This window comes from Xenopus laevis, chromosome 3S (genome assembly GCF_017654675.1).
Source record: "Xenopus laevis strain J_2021 chromosome 3S, Xenopus_laevis_v10.1, whole genome shotgun sequence".
NCBI lineage: Eukaryota > Metazoa > Chordata > Amphibia > Anura > Pipidae > Xenopus > Xenopus laevis.
The window spans coordinates 34,913,241-34,933,252 of record NC_054376.1 but is presented as its reverse complement, the minus strand read 5'-3'; the positions used below and the strand labels follow the sequence as shown (position 1 = coordinate 34,933,252).

The following is a 20,012-nucleotide window of genomic DNA, read 5'->3' as shown; positions in this document are numbered from 1 at the left end:
ACTTCTTTAGTTAGGCTTTAGTTCTCCTTTAAGGCATACAATGTTTCAATGATTGTGGGGTGGGGGTCCACAGAACTCTTTTGCTAATCCCATCCTATAACCAGTGTGGCAGGGAGAGATGAAAAGTTAGGCTAATGTCACACATAGAGGTTTAAAGCACCTTCTGTAGCAACAACAAGTAGGTTCCATGTCAGTCCTGGCGTGAAACCTACAGTATTTGTAACCAGTTGCAAGAAACACATACATATATCCACACATGGTATTTTTATTATTAAATGGGAACTATTGCGAAAATGAAAATATAATATAAGCTTCCTCATACTGAAATAAGAAACTTTCTAAATACAATCAATTAAATATTCTGCATTGTTTCTGAAATAATCAAGTTTATCTTCACTATTCCTCTCTCAGTATCTGTTTCTCTTCATTCTCTCTACATTCAGGAGTTGGGTGTCAGATAGTCATTGACAGTTAGATCCAATATATCTTATAGGGGGGCTTCCTTTCCTAGCACAAAAATTAGAGATCACTCTATAACCTGATTCCAGTACAAACAAAATCTAACAAAATAACTTTCTTTTGTACAAATCCTGCATGTATGATGTCTGGTGATTTTAATAGAGTGAGCTCTAATACATCTTCTAGGCAAAAGGAGCCCCCCTATAAGATCTATTGGATCCAACTGTCAATGAATATCTGACACCCAACTGATGCATAAAGACAGAATGAAGAGAAACAGATGCTGAGAGAGGGATAGTGAAGATAAACTTGATTATTTCAGAAATGGTGCAGAATTTTTAATTGATCGTATTTAGAAAGTTTGTTTTTTCTGTATGCTGAAGCTTATATTAAATTTTCATTTTTGCAATAGTTGCCCTTTAAGGTGAGGAGAAGGGAAATCAGCAGTTACCAATATCCTACCCAGACTCTATTCCTTAAAGCACAAGGAAACTCAATGTGTTATTGCCCATTAGTTATATAGTGAAGTCTTCTCTGTTCCCGGCAACTTTTGTATCCTGCTGTCTTTCCTGGCCTGTTCCAGCAGAAGCCTTCTGTCCTGGCATGTGTATTAAAGAGCTGTATTGGGCAGCACATTGAAATACACATTAGTTCCCCCTAAGGCTCATGAGCGCTATCCCAGAAAGCAGGCCTCTATATTACCACACCAGGAAACATGATGGTGCTAACCAGAAGTAGAGAATATTTAGAAGTTCCAAGACAGGGTGTAAGTGGGTAAGAATAAAGTAAGAGACTTGGGTCCAGGGAGGCCTTCAGAATCTTTAATAGATAGTAACCCATTGGATTAACTTTTTTTAAAAAATTTGCCCTTGCTCTGCCATATCACTTACTCTGCTAATTCCCCAGTAACTACACACAGTGGGGCTAAGGATCCTTAAGAACCAAGGTGATCATGTCATGTTAATTTTATTCATATTATAAAACAGCAGGAAGTACAGAGTCCAGGGACAATTGCTTCAACCTCCAGAGTAAAACCAGCTCCTGCTGTATCATAAATGGAAATCACTGAACATGGACGCATTCACATTTCTAGTAAAAATTATTTCAGTATATTAACAGTAATATCAAACTTCTCGGCTGTTTTTGAGAACTACAATTCTCAGCATGCTTGTTGGCACTTACCTTAGGGCAGTGATCCCCAACCAGTAGCTCGCGAGCAACATGTTGCTCTCCAACCCCTTGGATGTTGCTCCCAGGGGCCTCAAAGCAGGTGCTTATTTTTGAATTCCAGGCTTGGAGGTGAGTTTTATTGCATTAAACCCAGGTGCACTGCCAAACAGAGCCTCAATGTAGGTTGACAATCCACATAGGGGCTACTAAATGGCCAATCACAGCCCTTATTTGGTACTCCAGGAACATTTTTCATGCTAGTGTTGCTCCCCAACTCATTTTACTTCTGAATGTTGCTCACAAGTTGTAAAGGTTGGGGATCCCTGCCTTAGGGCATACATTACCTTTCTTCCTTCCAGGAGTGGAAATCACTTTAAGAGCCAAACTTCCTGGTCTACAGGAACAGGTCTACACAATATCACCCCAGGATAGTAGAGGAGTGGACTCTTCAATCAATACTTTGATTGGCCAGTTCAGGATTATAATGGAGGCCTCATTTTATAGAATTTGACAGAGAATTGAAGGGCAAATAAGGTCTTGAGCTGTATTAAAAGGGGAATTGATTCACGGGAGGAGGGGGTCATTCTTCCACTGTATAGAGCACTTGTAAGGCCCCATCTAGAATATGCCGTACAGTTTTGGTCTCCATCACTCAAACAGGACATTATTGTATTAGAGAGGGTACAGAGAAGGGCAACTAAGCTGGTAAAAGGTATTGAAAATCTTAGCTATGAGGAAAGACTGGCCAAATTGGGGATGTTCACGCTGAAAAGAGGCGCTTAAGGGGCGATATGATAACTATGTATAAATATATAAGGGGATCATATAATAATCTCTCTAATGCTTTATTTACCAGTAGGTCTTTCCAGCTGACACGAGGTCACCCATTCCGATTAGAAGAAAAGAGGTTCTGCCTAAATATTCGGAAGGGGTTTTTTACAGTGAGAGCTGTGAAGATGTGGAATTCTCTCCCTGAATCAGTTGTACAGGCTGATACATTAGATAGCTTTAAGAAGGGGTTGGATAGCTTTTTAGCAAGTGAGGGAATACAGGGTTATGGGAGATAGCTCATAGTACAAGTTGATCCAGGGACTCCATTTTGGAGTCAGGAAGGAATTTTTCCCCCTCTGGGGCAAACTGGAGAGGCTTCATGAGGTTTTTTGCCTTCCTCTGGATCAACTGGCAGTTAGGCAGGTTATATATATAGACTTAAAAGGTTAAACATGATGGACGTGTGTCTTTTTTCAACCTGATTTACTATGTTAATAATTCAACCCAATTACATCTGCTGCACTAGTGTTAATTCTGGCGCTGGTAAATAGAAATGGATTTAAGTATAGCGCAAAGAGCATTTGTCTTGGTCCTGGAGTTGTAAGGGTATAAACATCCGATGGACTATAGTTTGACAGAGCTCACTTCTACATTCCTCCCTATCACCCCCTATCCATCCTGCATTGCAAGAGGCTGTAAGTGTTCTGGATATTTGCTTTGCTTCTTCACCAGTATCTTTTTCCATGCGAAGAGCCAATTTGTATTAAACCTGAAACTGGAAGGGGGGTACAAATTACAACTGCACTCGTATAAGAAACATTCCTCAATAACCTGTAACTAAATACAGATGTTAAATCCTAATGGCTGAATGTAGGATCTGCACGCACACAATCACCTACACACACAAAGCAAAGCATAGACACTAACGCACACAGCAGGGCATAAAACACAACTGTGCATCCAGTGTCATATGTGTGAGGTTATTAATACAACCAGTAGCAACTTACAGCCAGGGATTCTTTGAGAAGCACATAATACAGAGGCCGCTGTTATACCTTCTTACTTGGTACACATCACCAACCAGGAACATGCTTGATGTACACATCTGATTTATGTCTACATTTTGCCTTTCTTTGGTCTGTGCCAGGGAACACAAGTAATGCTGCAAGACATTGCACTAACCAACCTGTGCAGGGATGCCATCTCCAAGATTCCTTTTTATACAAATAATCCACATTTTTTATAATTGCTTCCTTTTTTCTTGGAATAATAAAACAGTACCTTGTACTTGATCCTAACTATGATATTATTGATCCTTATTGAAGGCAAAATCAGCCTATTGGGTTTATTTAATATTAAAATGATGTTCTAGTAGACTTAAAGGGATACTGTCATGGGGAAAACATTTTTTTTCAAAATGAATCAGTTAATAGTGCTGCTCCAGTAGAATTCTGCACTGAAATCCATTTCTCAAAAGAGCAAACAGATTTTTTTATATTCAATTTTGAAATCTGACATGGGGCTAGACATATTGTCAATTTCCCAGCTGCCCCATGTCATGTGACTTGTGCTCTGATAAACTTCAATCACTCTTTACTGCTGTACTGCAAGTTGGAGTGATATCACCCCCCTCCCTTTTTCCCCCCAGCAGCCAAACAAAAGAACAATGGGAAGGTAACCAGATAGCAGCTCCCTAACACAAGATAACAGCTGCCTGGTAGATCTAAGAACAGCACTCAATAGTAAAAACCCATGTCCCATGTAACATTCAGTTACATTCAGAAGGAAAAACAGCAGCCTGCCAGAAAGCATTTCTCTCCTAAAGTGCAGGCACAAGTCACATGACTGGGGGCAGCTGGGAAATTGACAAAATGTCTAGCCCCATGTCAGATTTCAAAATTGAATATCTTTTGCAGTTGTCCCTGCTATGGAGATCAGTTATCCGGAAATCTGTTATACAGAAATCTCAGAATTACAGCAAGGCTGTCTCCCATAGATTCCATATAATCAAATAATCCAGATTTTTAAAATTGATTTCTTTTTTTCTATTACTAAAACAATACCTTGTACTTGATACAAACTAAGGTAAAATTAATCCTTATTGGAAGCAGAAGCAGTCTCTTGGGTTTATTTATTGTTTACATGATTTTCTGGTAGACTTAAAGGGGAAGTAAAGTCTAAAATAGAAGGCTAGAAATATTGTATTTTGTATACTAAACATAAACATGAACTGCCCCAGAAGCCCAATTAAAAAATGATTTATGCTTTCAAAGTTGGCCACAGAGGGTCACCATCTTGTAACTTTTTTGAATATCTTTGCAAGACCAAGACTATGCACATGCTCAGTGTGGTCTGGGCTGCTTAGGGATCGTCATGAATTATCAAAACAGCACAAGTCAAATAATATCTGCCAGAAGCCGATACAGCAAAAGGGATTAATAATCAGAATATGCAGACTGCACTGGGTCCTGTGTTGTCATGTAATCTAATGTGGATTTTATAGTTTTTCTATTGTTTAATACAAACTTTCTCCAACTCTGCAGAACCAGTGGCTGTTGCAAGATAATCCTCCAAATAGAATCTATGATCTTTGTCCCTCCAGCTGGAGTTGGAAACAGTAAAGGGGATGTAAAGGCAAAAATAAAATCCAATACAAATCTTTACACAGTCGCCGACTGCTCTACAGAGAAACAAACAAAGCTGCTTGACTTCTGCGTGTCTGGGAAGTAAGACGGGGGCGCCCCCTGCTGCTCATAAGTATGATTGTTTCCCTGCTCAGCAGTTAGGGACCGTCTGACAATTCCTATCAACAGCGGTAAATGAAGAGAGAATTTCACTGCATACAGTCAGGTTTCTTATAAAAACGGTACACATTTTTTAATTAAAGTATATTGGAGATAGGTTTCTTTTTCATTAAAGAAAGTAAAAATGGGATTTTATTTTTTTGCCTTTACATGCCCTTTAAGGTATGAAGATCCAAATTACGGAAAGATCCGTTGTTATCTGGAAAACCCAAGGTTTCCGAGCATTCTGAAGAACAGGTCCCATACCTGTAGTAAGAAACTTGCTCACTTGGTTATTTAGTATTTGGGCATGCAGGCAAGCAGAAAGCCCACAAGGGAATGAGCTTCAGAGGGACTTTTAATGAACACTTTTGCTGGTGTTAAACTAGAGCAAATGTGCCATATACTGTAACTCTCATGTACTTCCAAATACCCCTCCAGGTCCCCAAGCTCTCAAGACTTTGATAGCTACCATAGACAAAATGAAGACTTATCTAGCATGGTTTCCTTGAAGAGCCCCCATGGCCTCTAAGATTTCTTTTTCCAGTGATTCCACCGTGGTTGCCCCTTTTCTGTGCTTTTTAGCTTTTATTCGGCTCAGTTAAATTCAGATTCTTAGCAAGTCATTGAAAGGTATATGGGGAAGCGAGTGACTTCATTTCCCTACTACGTGTTTATGTATCTGATGAATTGGCCTGACTGCATGAAATAAGGTAGAGGAGAAAGTGCTTATCAGCTCTAGCATGATCCTGCCCAGGTTGGCTGCACTTTTGCTGAACAGCCATTTAAGATACTCAGGCTGAGCATTTGCTTGTACTCCCATACAGGGAAAAACAGCACTTTTTTTTCAACTTTCTGCTCTGTTTCTTGGTATAACAAGAAAATACTACTGAATCTGGTGTTTAAATAAATGTAGGCTACTTATACCATGAATGGTAGTAGGATAGGTGACAAAGGAGGACCTGGGGCTACTTGTGGATATTAAACATATGTAGATGTATGTAGTGCTGCCAGTAAGCATGAGCAGCCAGAAAGGTGTTGTCCTTGTATAAAGGGGTATATAGTCATGAAAAAAGAGGGTAATTCTTCCCCTTTACAAATCAATGGTAAGGCCCAATATTGAATATAAAGTACACGTCTGGTATCTGTTGCTCCTGAAAAAGCAGGGGCTGTGAAATATATTATACAGGTATGGGATCCCTTATCGGAAACCCGTTATCCAGAAAGCTCCAAATTACGCAATGGCCATCTCCCATAAACTCCATTTTATCGAAAGAATCCAAATTTTTAAAAAATATTTCCTTTTTCTCTGTAGTATTGAAACAGTTCCTTGTACTTGTTCCAACTTAAGATATAATTAATCCTTATTGTAAGCAAAGTAGACTTAAGGTATAAAGATCCAAATTAGGGAAAGAACCACTATCTGGAAAACCCCAGGTCCCGAGCATTGTGGAAAACGGATCCTATACCTGGATTCCTGGCTTTACACTGCTAAACAGCGACACCTGCAGGACACATTTGAGAATGCTCTTTCTTTAATCTGCAGATGCGCTTCCGTGAATGCATGTTAGATTAATGCTTGTGGGCTTGTGGCCACTTTGGGACCAACATGCTGAACAAAAAGCATGTGTCTCCAACACAATTAAAGAACTGTTAGCTACAGAGACCAGCAGCTATTTATTTCTTACTAACCAGGGGTCAAAAAGATGCTTCACAGAGGCAAAAGATTGTCCCCAGACTGCACTTTTATTTCATGACCACCAAGCACAACTGGGATTTCACATTCATTAGTTGACGGGAAATTAAAAAGACAAAGAAATGAAAAAAACGAACTTATCTAAACTCTGAGTTTCTGTAGCCCAAGGCATCTTACTATGGACTGCATGGACTACTTCATTGCCATGTAAGTTATTTCCTTCAAAAACAATTTTCTGCACAGCCAGGTCATCCAATGGGGTTAGATTTGATGCACTGAAATGCGTTAGTCAATGTGACTTGTCATAATGGGAAATCTATGGTTTTGGCAGTGACATGAGATGCAATTTCATCATTTGCCCCAAAGAGTAAGCACAAAGGGGTATATTTATCAAAAAGTGAAGTTAGAGATCGCCACAGTCCTCTAGAGTGAAATTCCGCCACTCTCCATTCATTTCTATGGGATTTCGAAAGGCGTATTTATCAAAGGATGAACTTTTACTTTCACCCATTGATAAACACTCTTTTAAAAATCCCCTAGAAATGAATGGAGAGTGGCGGAATTTCACTCTAGAGGACTGTGGCGATCTCTAACTTCACTTTTTCCGGTTTGAAATATTTTATTTGGTTTTCACAATAAACCATAAAAATCAATATGATCAGTGTCGGACTGGCCCGGCGGGATACTGGGAAAAAACCCGGTGGGCCCCGACCCCGTCCCGATCGTCCTTAAAAGAAAAAAAGTTTTTTTTACGTGCCGCGCAGCGTCATTTGCGCATGCACGCGGCACCTTTTACTGAGGAATGGCACCTACGCGCAGGAGCGCCGAGCAGCGCCTTCATGCAATCGTGCTCGGCGCGTCATAGTAGGGAGGCAGGGGGGGTCGGAGGGGGCCCTGGACATTAGTCCCGGTGGGCCCCGGGCCCCCCAGTCCGACCCTGAATATGATAACAAATAGTATGCAGAATAAGAAGATTAAACTTCACTTTTTGATAAATATACCCCATAAGCTGGTTCTTCATTCAGGTCCATTTCAAGAAAAAATCGTGTACAATTGTGCGGATTTATGTATGCGTTATCAAAAACAAATATGACTTTTGGCACAAAGGAGGTGAAACTGAAAATATTTTTGACATCCATTTTTCAGCACCTTCTTCCTTTACCTATAGTTACTTGTACCCTCCTTTAGTCACTACTCTTGTACTTTAAAGGCCTATGACGTATCCTGGGGGCTGGTTACATGTGTGTCTTCCTTCACCAGCTTTAGAGTAAACGCGATCACCAAAGATAGTGCTGCCAATTCGTACATTAGTGGATCCGACCTCAATCTGAAGACCAAGGAAGAGAGTAAGATGGCAAAATAATATAGACAGAGTTATCATAATGAGAGAAAGTGTTATGAACATAGAATTATATGAGAAATAGACACTATATAGTCACAATCATAATAATTCTTTGGGATACTGTTTGGCATAATTGTATTAGACCTAAGCACCCTACCTACTGAAGATACTAGATAAGAGAAAAGCAAGACTGAAATTATAACCAAGACTTGTTAGATATGAATTATCCAAAAAAAAAAAAAAAAATCAAATGTATGACTTTATATGAAAATATGTAATATTTATACGTATGTATATTTCCCCTGTGTCTGCATGGATTGCTCTCAAAAACTCTGATTTCCACCCACACATATACAGATAGGTTAATTGCTCCTGGAGAAATTGATCCTAGTGTGTATCCATTGTTGGTACCTTAAAGGAACAGTAACGTCAAAAAATTAAAGTGTTTTAAAGTAATACAAATATAATGCAGTGTTGCCCTGCACTGGTAAAACTGGTGTGTTTGATTCATAAACACTACTTTTGTTTATATAAATAATAGGGATGTGCCAAATCCAGGATTTGGTTCGGGATTTGGCCAGGATTCGGATTCAGCCGAAACCTTCTGCCTGGCCGAACCAAATCTGAATCCTAATTTGCATATGCAAATTAGGGACTTGGAGGGAAAACGTGTGACTTTTTGTCACACAACAAGGAAGTAAAAAATGTTTTCCCCTTCCCACCCCTAATTTGCATATGCAAATTAGGATTCAGTTCGGTATTCGGGGGTTCAGCCGAATCCAAAATAGTGGATTCAGTGCATCCCTATTAAATAGGCTGCTGTGTAGCAATGGGGGCTGCCATTCAAAGGAGAAAAGGCTAAGGTTACACAGCAGATAAGCTCTGTAGAACATAATGGTGTTATCTGTTATTCGCTATTTAACCTGTGCCATATAGTCTTTTTTTCAATTACAGCAGCTTGTTTATATGAACTATAGTAGTGTTTCTGAAGCAAACACATCAGTTTTACCAGTGCAGGCCAACACTACATAATATTTTTATTACTTTAAAACTCTTCATTTTTTTGGTGTTACTGTTCCTTTAAATTGTAAGCTTTACTAGTGCAGGGAATAGTGTATAATCTCTGTAAATAAAGTAGTGATCAATAAACTCACTGCATGCTCAATGTCCTATACTGAGCTCCACGGAGTCGACCCGAAGTCCCAGATTTTCACTTACTTCAGCCCGCTGAGCCAGCAGCATCTATATAAGAAACATTATCTGTATTAATTCATATTTACTATATACAAGTACTGCAAGCTGATCGCTGTTATAAAGCCTACACCGTACACTAAAGTGGTTGTTTATCAAAGTCCGAATTTATCTCAATATTTTCTGCTACAAACTCCCATCAAATCCGCTCAGATTTTTCATGCTTATTTATTATTACTTTTTCACAAACTTTGCTTTGCGGTAAAAAAAAATTCGGATTTTTTTATATGAATTTCAAATTTTTTTAGAATTTTCACCCGAAAACTTCGGGGTATTGCACTAGACCCAGCGCACACCAAAAAAATCATTGGGACTTCTCCGATTGACTTATATGCAACATCAACAGGTCTGAGATGCCGGATTTTCAGATTCTAACTTTTCCATCCTAAGGGTTTAATAAATTCAGAAAATTTTGTGATTTAAAAAAAATAATCAGGAATTTTTCGTGATTTTTGCATTCGGAGTTTAGTAAATAACCCCCCTAAGTTTGACAGGAGGAGTTGGATGAAATATCTGGAACATGCATTAGCCTACAACAGTAGCTAATGGATTTGTGTCTCTAATCCCAGAAATTGGATCTGACACCAATGATTGCAGCAATGGTTGTAGCCTTAAAGACATGAGCTTTACTAATCTATATCAATTGTTGTGTTTTGGCACAAACATATCCTTAGCAGACTGCAAGCCCTCAGCTATAGCAAGTAAATAACCTATTTCCAGCACCAACCATAGCTCCCATTTGATATCACACCCCACTCCCATTCCCTACCTGAAAATCAGGGTTGAGTCTCTGGGTTAGATCATAACCAAAGCTCCCAATTGTGATCAGCGCCACAAATTCCAGGCAGGGGTATTTCTCTCTGATATGTTTAACAAGCCCTACGGTTTCAGCCGGTGCAAGGCCATGCTTACCTGAAACAGTGTAGAAGGAGAAATTTAAAGGAACAGTAACACCAAAAAAATGAAAGTGTTTTAAAGCAATGAAAATATCATGCAGTGTTGTCCTGCACTGGTAAAACTGATCTGTTTGCTTCAGAAACACTACCATAGTTCATATAAACAAGCTGCTGTGGAGCAATGGCGGAAATTGAAAAACGGCTATATGGCACAGGTTAACTAATGGATAACAGATAACACCATTAGACAGACAGAGCTTATCTGCTACCTGCTGTGTAATCTGAGCCTTTTCTCATTTGAATGGCTGCCCCCTTTGCTACACAGCCAGGGCCGGAACTAGGGGTAGGCAGAGTAGGCACGTGCCTAGGGCGCAAAGCTGGGGAGGGCGCCAGACACGTACCTTCTCTGCCTCCCTAATCCGGTCCCCTCTCTGCCCTTGCCCATTCCTGTTTGTTCTGTTGCACATGCGCATCTGTTCTCGCTGGTGCACTTCGTGGTGCGCATGTGTTTGTACGCGCTGGTGCGCATGCGTGTTTGTACGCGCTGGTGCGCATGCGTGTAAGTTCTGGTGCTACTCGCGTTGATGCGCATCTACTCTCACTGCTCTGCATGCGTGTGCCTATTTGGCGCAGTTGCTGGCCAGGTTGCCTAGGGCGCCTGGCCGGCCAGGCCCGGTACTGTACACAGCAGCTTATTTATATAAACAATAGTAGAGTTCCTGAAGCAAACACAGCAGTTTTACCAGTGCAGAGCAACACTGCATTATATTTTCATTACTTTAAAACACTTTTATTTTTTGACGTTACTGTTCCTTTAAGTTAAAGTGTAACACTGGAAACTCATTCACCGATTTCTTATTCCCCCATCGCATGTACATAAAACAATAACCAGATCTACAGAATGTGTATATGCAACAAATATCTTGTGTGGATATTGTAAAGTCCACACTGTGGGAATGGTTAATAAGGCTAATGGGCTGCTAATGCAGGAGATCTTACGGCAAAATGTCTACTATTCCTAATATTGCCAAGTCTTCCTGGGCCGTGTATTTTACTAAATCACTATTTACATGAACAAATTATCCTAGCTTTTTAAAAGATCTCTACTCCCTGTGTCAGTTAGGATGCTGGGTATTCAGCAATGCATTTTTATCAAGGATGTACATTTTTGAATATCCAGCTGTTGCTGACTTGGTCATAACTGTTGCCTCATAGGTCATAACTGTTGCTTTTGAATCGGAGCTGCATGCTACGGATCAATTGCAAACTCACTGAACATGTATGTCCCATGTGGCCTCCCTTAAAGTCACTGACTAACTCAGAGTTAGAGAGCTGAAAAGCAGGAAGTAGTGTTCTGTACTGTTATGTTAGACATCAAGTCACTCCAGCCTTTATACATGACATTTTTGGCAAACTAACTATATTAGAAATATTTTTTATTTTGCACAGCCTATCTATTTACCCAGTTTTTATTTTTACACTGAACTGTTCCTTTAAAGGGATACTGTCATCAGAAAACATGTTTTTTTCAAAACGCATCAGTTAATAGTGCTACTCCAGCAGAATTCTGCACTGAAATCCATTTCTCAAAAGAGCAAACTGATTTTTTTATATTCAATTTTGAAATCTGACATGGGGCTAGACATTTTGTCAATTTCCCAGCTGCCCCCAGTCATGTGACTTGTGCCTGCACTTTAGGAGAGAAATGCTTTCTGGCAGGCTGCTGTTTTTCCTTCTCAATGTAACTGAATGTGTCTCAGTGAGACATGGATTTTTACTATTGAGTGCTGTTCTTAGATCTACCAGGCAGCTGTTATCTTGTGTTATCTTGTGTCAATGGTCTCCAGAATATAGAGATTTGGGACACCTGTGAAGTTAGATTCAGTACATCAAAAGATGATTTATAGCCAAATAATAGGTTCAAAGGGCTCTCTCTTGCTTTGAAAGTCTATAGAATGATCTTATCTACTTGTGACTCATGACCCTCCTAAACATGTTTCAGTGGGTGCCACTAAAGGGTCTTACTATTTAACTTGTTGATGTGTGTCTTCTGCTGATGCCCAAGAAAGTGCCATTTGATGCCTGGACAATAAGACAAAAGCTGAAAAGTACTAACCAGCAGTATTACAGACAAAAAACTAATTTCAAACAATAATAACAATCCAAGCTATCATTTACCATATTTTAAAAATATATTTCCATTCAAAGGTATGTAGCACCCAACTTCTAATTTTAAGGGTAAATGTAATAAAAGGTGCAAATTAAGCTACTGGTCTATAATCAATTAGCTGCTAGCATTTTATGGTTGGCTGTTTAAAAGCAAACGTCATATTGGTTTATAGGGAGTTACTGCCCCTGGGTGCTCATGCATAAAAGATATAAAGTGATGGCACTTGCAGGATTTATACAAAACACCAAATGAGGATAAAAAGAAAAAGGTTTATTAGTCCAACGTTTCAGTCCCACACAGGAACCTTTATCAAGGAAACCTTCATCAAAGGTTCCTGTGTGGGACCGAAACACAGGGCTATAAGTCTGTGGGGCTAATTTAATAACAAAGGTGCTAAATTGCACTAGTGTGGTTTTCCTACAGCAGCAACTCATCATTTAAACCAGTGGCACGAGAGCAAAATGTCGCACAACTTTTGGCTGTATAAAAACGTGTGTACTGTCAAACAAAGCCTCCTGTAGGCTGACAGACCACATAGAGACTGCCAAATAGCCAATCAGAGCTCTTATTTGGCACCTCATGAACATTTTTCATGCTTGTGTTGCTCCTCAACTCTTTTTACATTTAATGTAGTTCCCAGATAAAAAATGTTGGGGACCCCTAATTGAGCTGTCTACCAGTGAAACACACAAACTGGATCTCAATTCATGGTTCTGTATTTGCATGAAAACTGGACTGCACAGAAAGCCCCTGGAACTGTTTTTTAACACATATATGTCACCAAAAGGCTGGTTCCTGGTGTTGTGGCCAGGGCAGCCATCAGGGGGGGACAGGGGGGAGAGTTGAAGGGGGCCCCGAAGGTAAGGGGGGTCCAGCCACGCCACACTTTCTTGATTAGTCGGGCCCCCCTGCTTTCTGAGAGCTGCCGACTTCGGGAAGGCAGGGCGGGAGCACAAGGGGAAGCCCATTACTTCCCCTTATTGGTCACTGAGTTTAAGTCCCGGTTAAGCTGCTCAGGGATTGGATAGCTGAGGTTTGAACTTCTCCTCCAGCTCATCCAATCACCATGCAGCTTTACCAGGACTTGAAATTCTGTGACCAATAAGGGAAGAAAATGCTTTCACTGGAAGAAGATGCAGCCACCTGTGCTCCCCTCCTCCCTTCTGTAGTTGGCAGCTCACTGACAGCAGGTGGGCCACACTAATGAAGTAAGTACAACATGGCAGGGCCCCCCTAAAGGTAACCCTTTGTGGTCCCTGTTGTGTGGTTGGGCCCTGGGCACCATTTTTTTTTTAAACTTCATGTTTTTTACATGGACGTTTAAGGGGGGCCCTGGCCACCAATTTTCTTATAACTTGGGGGGGGGGCCCTGGCCGCCAATTTTTTCCCCATGTGGGGTCCTAGCCACCAATATTTTTTAATGGGGGGCCCTGACCATAAATGTTTTTTTTAATGGGGGGGCCCTGACCACAAATGTTTGTGGGAACCATAGCTACCAAGGTTTTAGTGTGTGGTGGGGGGTGGACCTGTGGGGTGGGGAGGGCGGACCTGTAGGTGGGGCTTGTGGTGGGTGCAGCCTAGGGGGCCAGGAAATTATTTTGTATGGGGCCCTGCGATTTCTTATGGTGGCCCTGGTTGTGACATCAATTCATGTGTAACTTTAAACAGTTTGTACTTTCCAGTGTTTTGGTGTTTTCTTTTTTGGCTCTCTTATTTTATTATTATCTTCTTATAACTTGCAGGCTGTTATCTTTCATCCCTATTGAATAAGAGCGCTATGCACCCCTAACCTACATCTGTGTCAGGTGAATCAAAGTTATCATCGCTGGATCTATTCTAATGCTGAACATAGGACTCATAGAGCTGAGAGTTCCCATGGATACATCAATACTTCTCTTCTGGTATATTATTTTATTACCTAAGCATTATATAGAGGCAGGGTGCCTAAAAAGATATTTTTGGATTCATGTCCTACTCAATAGTCCTGCCATATTCCCTGACACCACTAACCACCTCACCTTAAAGGACAAGGAAAGTCTAAAATAGAATAAGGCTAGAAATGCTGTATTTTGTATACTAAATATAAGCATGAACTTACTGCACCACAAGCCTAATCAAACAAATAATTTATGCTTTCAAAGTTGGCTACAGGGGGTCACCATCTTCTAACTTTGTTAAACATCTTTGCAAGACTAAGACTGTGCACATGCTCAGTGTGGTCTGGGCTGCTTAGGGATCTTCATAAACAAAGCTGCTTGAGTTTTGCATGGCTGGGAAGTAAGGCGGGGGCTCCCCCTGCTGTTCATAAGTATGATTGTTTCCCTGCTCAGCAGTTAGGGACCATCTGACAATTCCTATCCACAGCAGTAAATGAAGGGAGAATTTCACTGCATACAGTCAGGTTTCTTATAAAAACGGTACACATTTTTAATTAAAGTATATTGGAGATAGGTTTCTTTTTCATTAAAGAAAGTAAAACTGGGATTTTATTTTTTTGCCTTTACTTGTCCTTTAAAATGTGCTATATTGCTTTCCTTCTCTTCTTGGTATCCTCGCTCTGTACTTAAATTGGTCCCTCCGTTGCGCTGAGGTTTTATGTGGTCTGAGGGATTTCTGCTCTCTCTTTCCAACAGCTGATTCCACCTTCATAAAATTTACTTATTTTACCCAGAAGATAATATCGTAAGCCTCTGTGGCATGGATTGTTTCTCATTAGTCAGACATAGCAGACAGCCTGTTTTATGACATAAAGCAGATATCTCTAGCACTGAAATGAATATAAATCATCATAACCACTGCGGTGGAATCTCTTGAACTTATTAGCTTTGTGTAGCACCACAAGGAGTCAAAAGGAAAGAGGGGTGTAGTAATACCTATTTAGGAGGAGGGTTCTGTAAGTTAAAACTCAAACCAAAAGTTCAGGTATCGGATCCGTTATCTGGAAACCCATGATTCAGAAAGCTCTAAATCATGGAAAGGTCATCTCCCGTAGATTTAGTTTTAATCAAATAATTACATTTTTTAAAACATAATTCCTTTTTCTCTGTAGTATTAAAACAGCAATAGAACAGTACCTTGTACTTGTTCCAAACTAATGTATTGTTAAACCGTATTAGAGTCAAAACAATCTTATTGGGTTTATTTCATGGTTAAATAATTTTCTAGCAGGTATATGGAGTTATGGAATAAAAGGAACCATGTTTGCCCAGGAACAGTAGCTCATAGCAATCAATAAAGGAGAATTCAACCCCTAGGCGAAAAAATCCCTCCCCCCTCCCCTGCGTAGGCCCCCCTCTCTCCTCCCCCCCAGCCTACCTCCCCCCCCGGGCAAATGCCCCTAACTTGTTACTTACCCCTCCTTCTAGGTCCTCTCCAGCAGAGTTCACGGCAGCCATCTTCTCCCGAGCGCTCTTCTTCCTGTAGTCATCGGCATATGGTGGCGCATGCGCAGTAGGAGGCATTTGGCGGTCACAAAGTTTCCGAAAAAGAAATCGAAAACTACGTGACTTTCAGGCGCATGTGCAGTAGCTCCGTACCGGAAAATGCCTCCAACTGCGCATGCGCCCAAAAGTCACAAAGTTTCAGATTTCTTTTTCGGAAACTTTGTGAGTTCCGGCGCATGCACAGTAGATCCACACCGGCAAATGGCAGTTGGCTGCCTATCAAATTTGTGTGCTCTGCCAACACAACAAGCTATGCTTCCACCTCCACCATATGTTTTGTGTATGTTCCATTGGATGATCATACATGCTGATTTGGTCAGACACTTTGGCTAGTTTTAACCATACTGCCTGACAGTCCAGCTCTTTAGTCATGGCACTTTAAGGTGGCAGTTTTGACAGACCATCTATTGAGCCCATTGGATCAAAATCCAATTCTGTCTAAACTGAAAATGTAATCTGCTGATGTCACTTTCTGGCTGACGGGCTATATACTGTTAGACAAGCTTAAAGAGATTCTGTCATGATTTCTGTGATGTTTTTAGTTCTAAATTACACAGTTTACACTGCAAATAATTCACTCTACAATATAACATTTAATTCCTGAACCAGCAAGTGTATTTTTTGTTGTAATATTGGTGTGTAGGCGCCATCTCAGGACATTTTGCCTGGTCATGTGATTTCAGAAAGAGCCAGCACTTTAGGATGTAACTGCTTCCTGGCAGGCTGTTCTTTCTCCTACTCAATGTAACTGAATGTGTCACAGTGGGACCTGGATTTTACTATTGAGTGCTGTTCTTAGATTTACCAGGCAGCTTTTATCTTGTGTTAGGGAGCTGCTATCTGGTTACCTTCTCATTTTTCTGTTGTTTGGCTGCTGGGGGGGGGGGAAGGGAGGGGGTGATATCACTCCAACTTGCAGTACAGCAGTAAAGAGTGACTGAAGTTTATTAGAGCACAAGGCACATGACTCAGGCAGCTGGGAAACTAACAATATGTCTAGCCCCATGTCAGATTTAAAAATTAAATATAAAAAAATCTTTTGAGAAACAGATTTCAGTGCTGGAGCAGCACTATTAACTGAAAAAAAATAGTTTTTTCTCATGAAAGTATCCCTTTAAGCTTCTTTTTCCTATCTGCCAAATTAGGTTGTCAGTTCAGTCTGGCAGAACAAGGCTATTTGGCTATTACAACGAGTGAGCAAATCGACCAATATCCATTCATTTGGCCCACTATCCTCAAAGTATGGTCATCTATAGGTAGGAAGGAGCATTCCAAAATCCTTGTAGAAATATTTTTGAGCATGTTTTGCAGATTTGTCTCTTCAGTTTGGATAAATCTTCTCCCAATAGAATACACACCTATTTACCATAAATAAATATTTAGATACTTGCCAAGAAACGATTTTGCCTGATTTCAGTACATCAAATATTTGCTATAACATCATTCGAGACATAAAGAAAAAACAAACGCTTCCCTTGAGTTCAGAGTGTATTGTTTGATTTACGCTCATACAACCTAAAGTAACAAGGGTTTAAGATGATTTATCAACTCGTTGAACTACTGCACTTCCCTACCTTTGACTTTATTGAGATTTGAGAACGTTCATCTACGTGCAAATGTGAAATTAACAGTGAAACAAAGGTGTTGTATAACCTCATACAAAACTAAAGAAATTGTGCCTAATGTTTCCCTTCATGTGCCTTTGAAATAAAATATATATTATATATAATTAAAATACATAAAATAATATATATTATTGACAAGGCAAATCAAAAATACATGAAGACTTTGTGCTTGATGGCATAAAAAAAAAAAAAATTGATGCTTGGACATTATTAAAAATGGCACGGGTCAGATAATGGGACTAGATCAGAGATCCTCTACTAAATTAGAAGCTCAGAGGTTCAGCAGCCCTAGGCTACAACACAAATGATGCAAGCCTTCCAAATTGTCCACCTTGTGATCTTTCTGGACCATCTTCTGATCTAGATGTGCTGTAGTTGACGGGCCTTCAGCACAGGGAATTTACCCTGCAACTCCAGATCATTGTGAGAATCATCGCGGGAAAGATTATTTTCAGGCCTTCCTAAAGGAGAACTAAAAACTAAATTATAACTGACCTCGCCTCCAGAGCCCTCCCAAACCACCCCAGTAGGGACCTTCTAAAAATGGCCATACGCTGTAAAAACCAACAAACAAACAAAAAGCAGAGTAGCACAGCAGGGTTGGTGTACTTCACTTTGTGCTGCTTTTATTCTTCTTCTCTTCAATATGACCATGCACAGTTGACACCAGGTCCAGACAGGCTTCAACTGAGAAAGTTCCTATCATTGCAAAAGAGGACCTGAATATGCACAAGCTCCTCCTGCCCCTCTGTGCCAACATGATTTTCACAACAACAACAAATGGGCACTTTTAGGGGATTCCCAGTGGTGCAGTATGGGAAGGGGGCCACTGGTTCTGGAGGGGGCTTAGAATAACGCAGGGCTTAGTTCTCCTTTTAAATAAATTGCAAAACTGTTCAGAACAGCAGCTGGTTTACAGCTCCTTTACAGACCTCCTGCACCAATCATATGGAGTAAGACTAAAACTTAAAATCGCCCAAAGTTGCCGACAGCAGCCCTATAAAGTTTACAAACAACAAAAATTTGCTGCATACGGTAATCTGTGCACTGCAGCTTTCATACCATCATATTACCTGCAGGGGGAGCAGAGTGACTATAAGATGGTAAAAGGGGCTTTGGGCTTGTTGCAAGAAGCTAGAGACTGGCTGTGCAAAGTAAAAGCCAACATAAACATGATAAAGGGAGAACAGGTGTACAATAGAAATGTGTCTGCATAATAGAGCCATGGGAATGTAGAGCAACTGCCCAAAGATGAAATTCCCTGAGAAGTTCATATGATCTAAATGTGAAGCAAATCATCTAAAATGCTCCATTTAATCAAATTGTCTATATAATAAAAGTAAACAGATCCCACTGCAACAAAAAAATAAAACAACATTTGTGTTTATATCTATATGGAAACTATATTCACTTTTTTTATTAAAGAACTGTAGCGAAAATTAAAATTTAATATAATCTTCAGCGTTCTGGAATAAGAAACTTTGTTAATACAATTCAATTAAATATTCTGTATTGTTTCTGAAATGATCAAGTTTATGTTCACTATTCCTCTCTCAGCATCCGTTTCTCTTCATTCTGTCTTCATGCAGGAGTTGGGTGCAGAAAAGAAGACCGGGAGCTACTGGGGCATCTTTGGAGACAACAAATCTTTACTGCTAAAGGGCTGTGTTTGTCTTTGGCTGGTGCAGAAGCACAAAACATCATGTACAGCATTTCTAGCTACTTCTTTAGTTAGGCTTTAGTTCTCCTTTAATGACAATACAAGTGTGATTAGTATTTAATTTAGTATTCAATTCAGGTTCACATTACATGGCAGCACAGAAATCAGTAGCTTCACTTCAATTGACAGTTGAAACTCAGTCTGTTGATGATTTCTGATGACTCCTAAATTTAGCTGCCTGAGCATGTGCAGTGTCACCGACATTCAAAAGATGGCCTAACAAGATCCAAGATGGGAAGTTGGGACAAATGTAAATGGCCTGGATCATTACTGTCATAAAGCTGCTGAACCTCTCTGCTGATACAGGAAAATCGGTGTATAAAATAGAGCATTTTTGGCCTTTTTATTCTTAAGCTGGCCATAGACTCAAAGAACGGCTTGTTTGGCGACATCGCCAAACGAGCGGATCTTTCCCCGATATGCCACTAACTGCTTGGCTATATCGGGGGTAATTCGAATGTTCGGCCAAACCATCGAATTTCGATACGCCAAGGGGCTCCGACGGGTCGGTCAGTTAAAAATCAAACCTTCCCGATCGATATCGTGGCCAGATATCGATTGGGAAGACCCGCCGGAAGCCCCCATACACAGGCAGATAAGCCGTCAAATTGGTCCAAACGACCGATATCGGCAGCTTTATCTGCCCGTGTATGGCCACCTTTAGGCTCCAGTTCTCTTTTAATAGA

General features: G+C 40.3%; 1 pseudogene; it reads right to left on the bottom strand.

Moving 5' to 3' along the window:
- Nucleotides 1-8,091: 8,091 nt before the first annotated feature.
- LOC108712298 lies at nt 8,092-19,530 on the bottom strand (annotated as a pseudogene).
- Between the last annotated feature and the right edge of the window lie 482 nt (nt 19,531-20,012).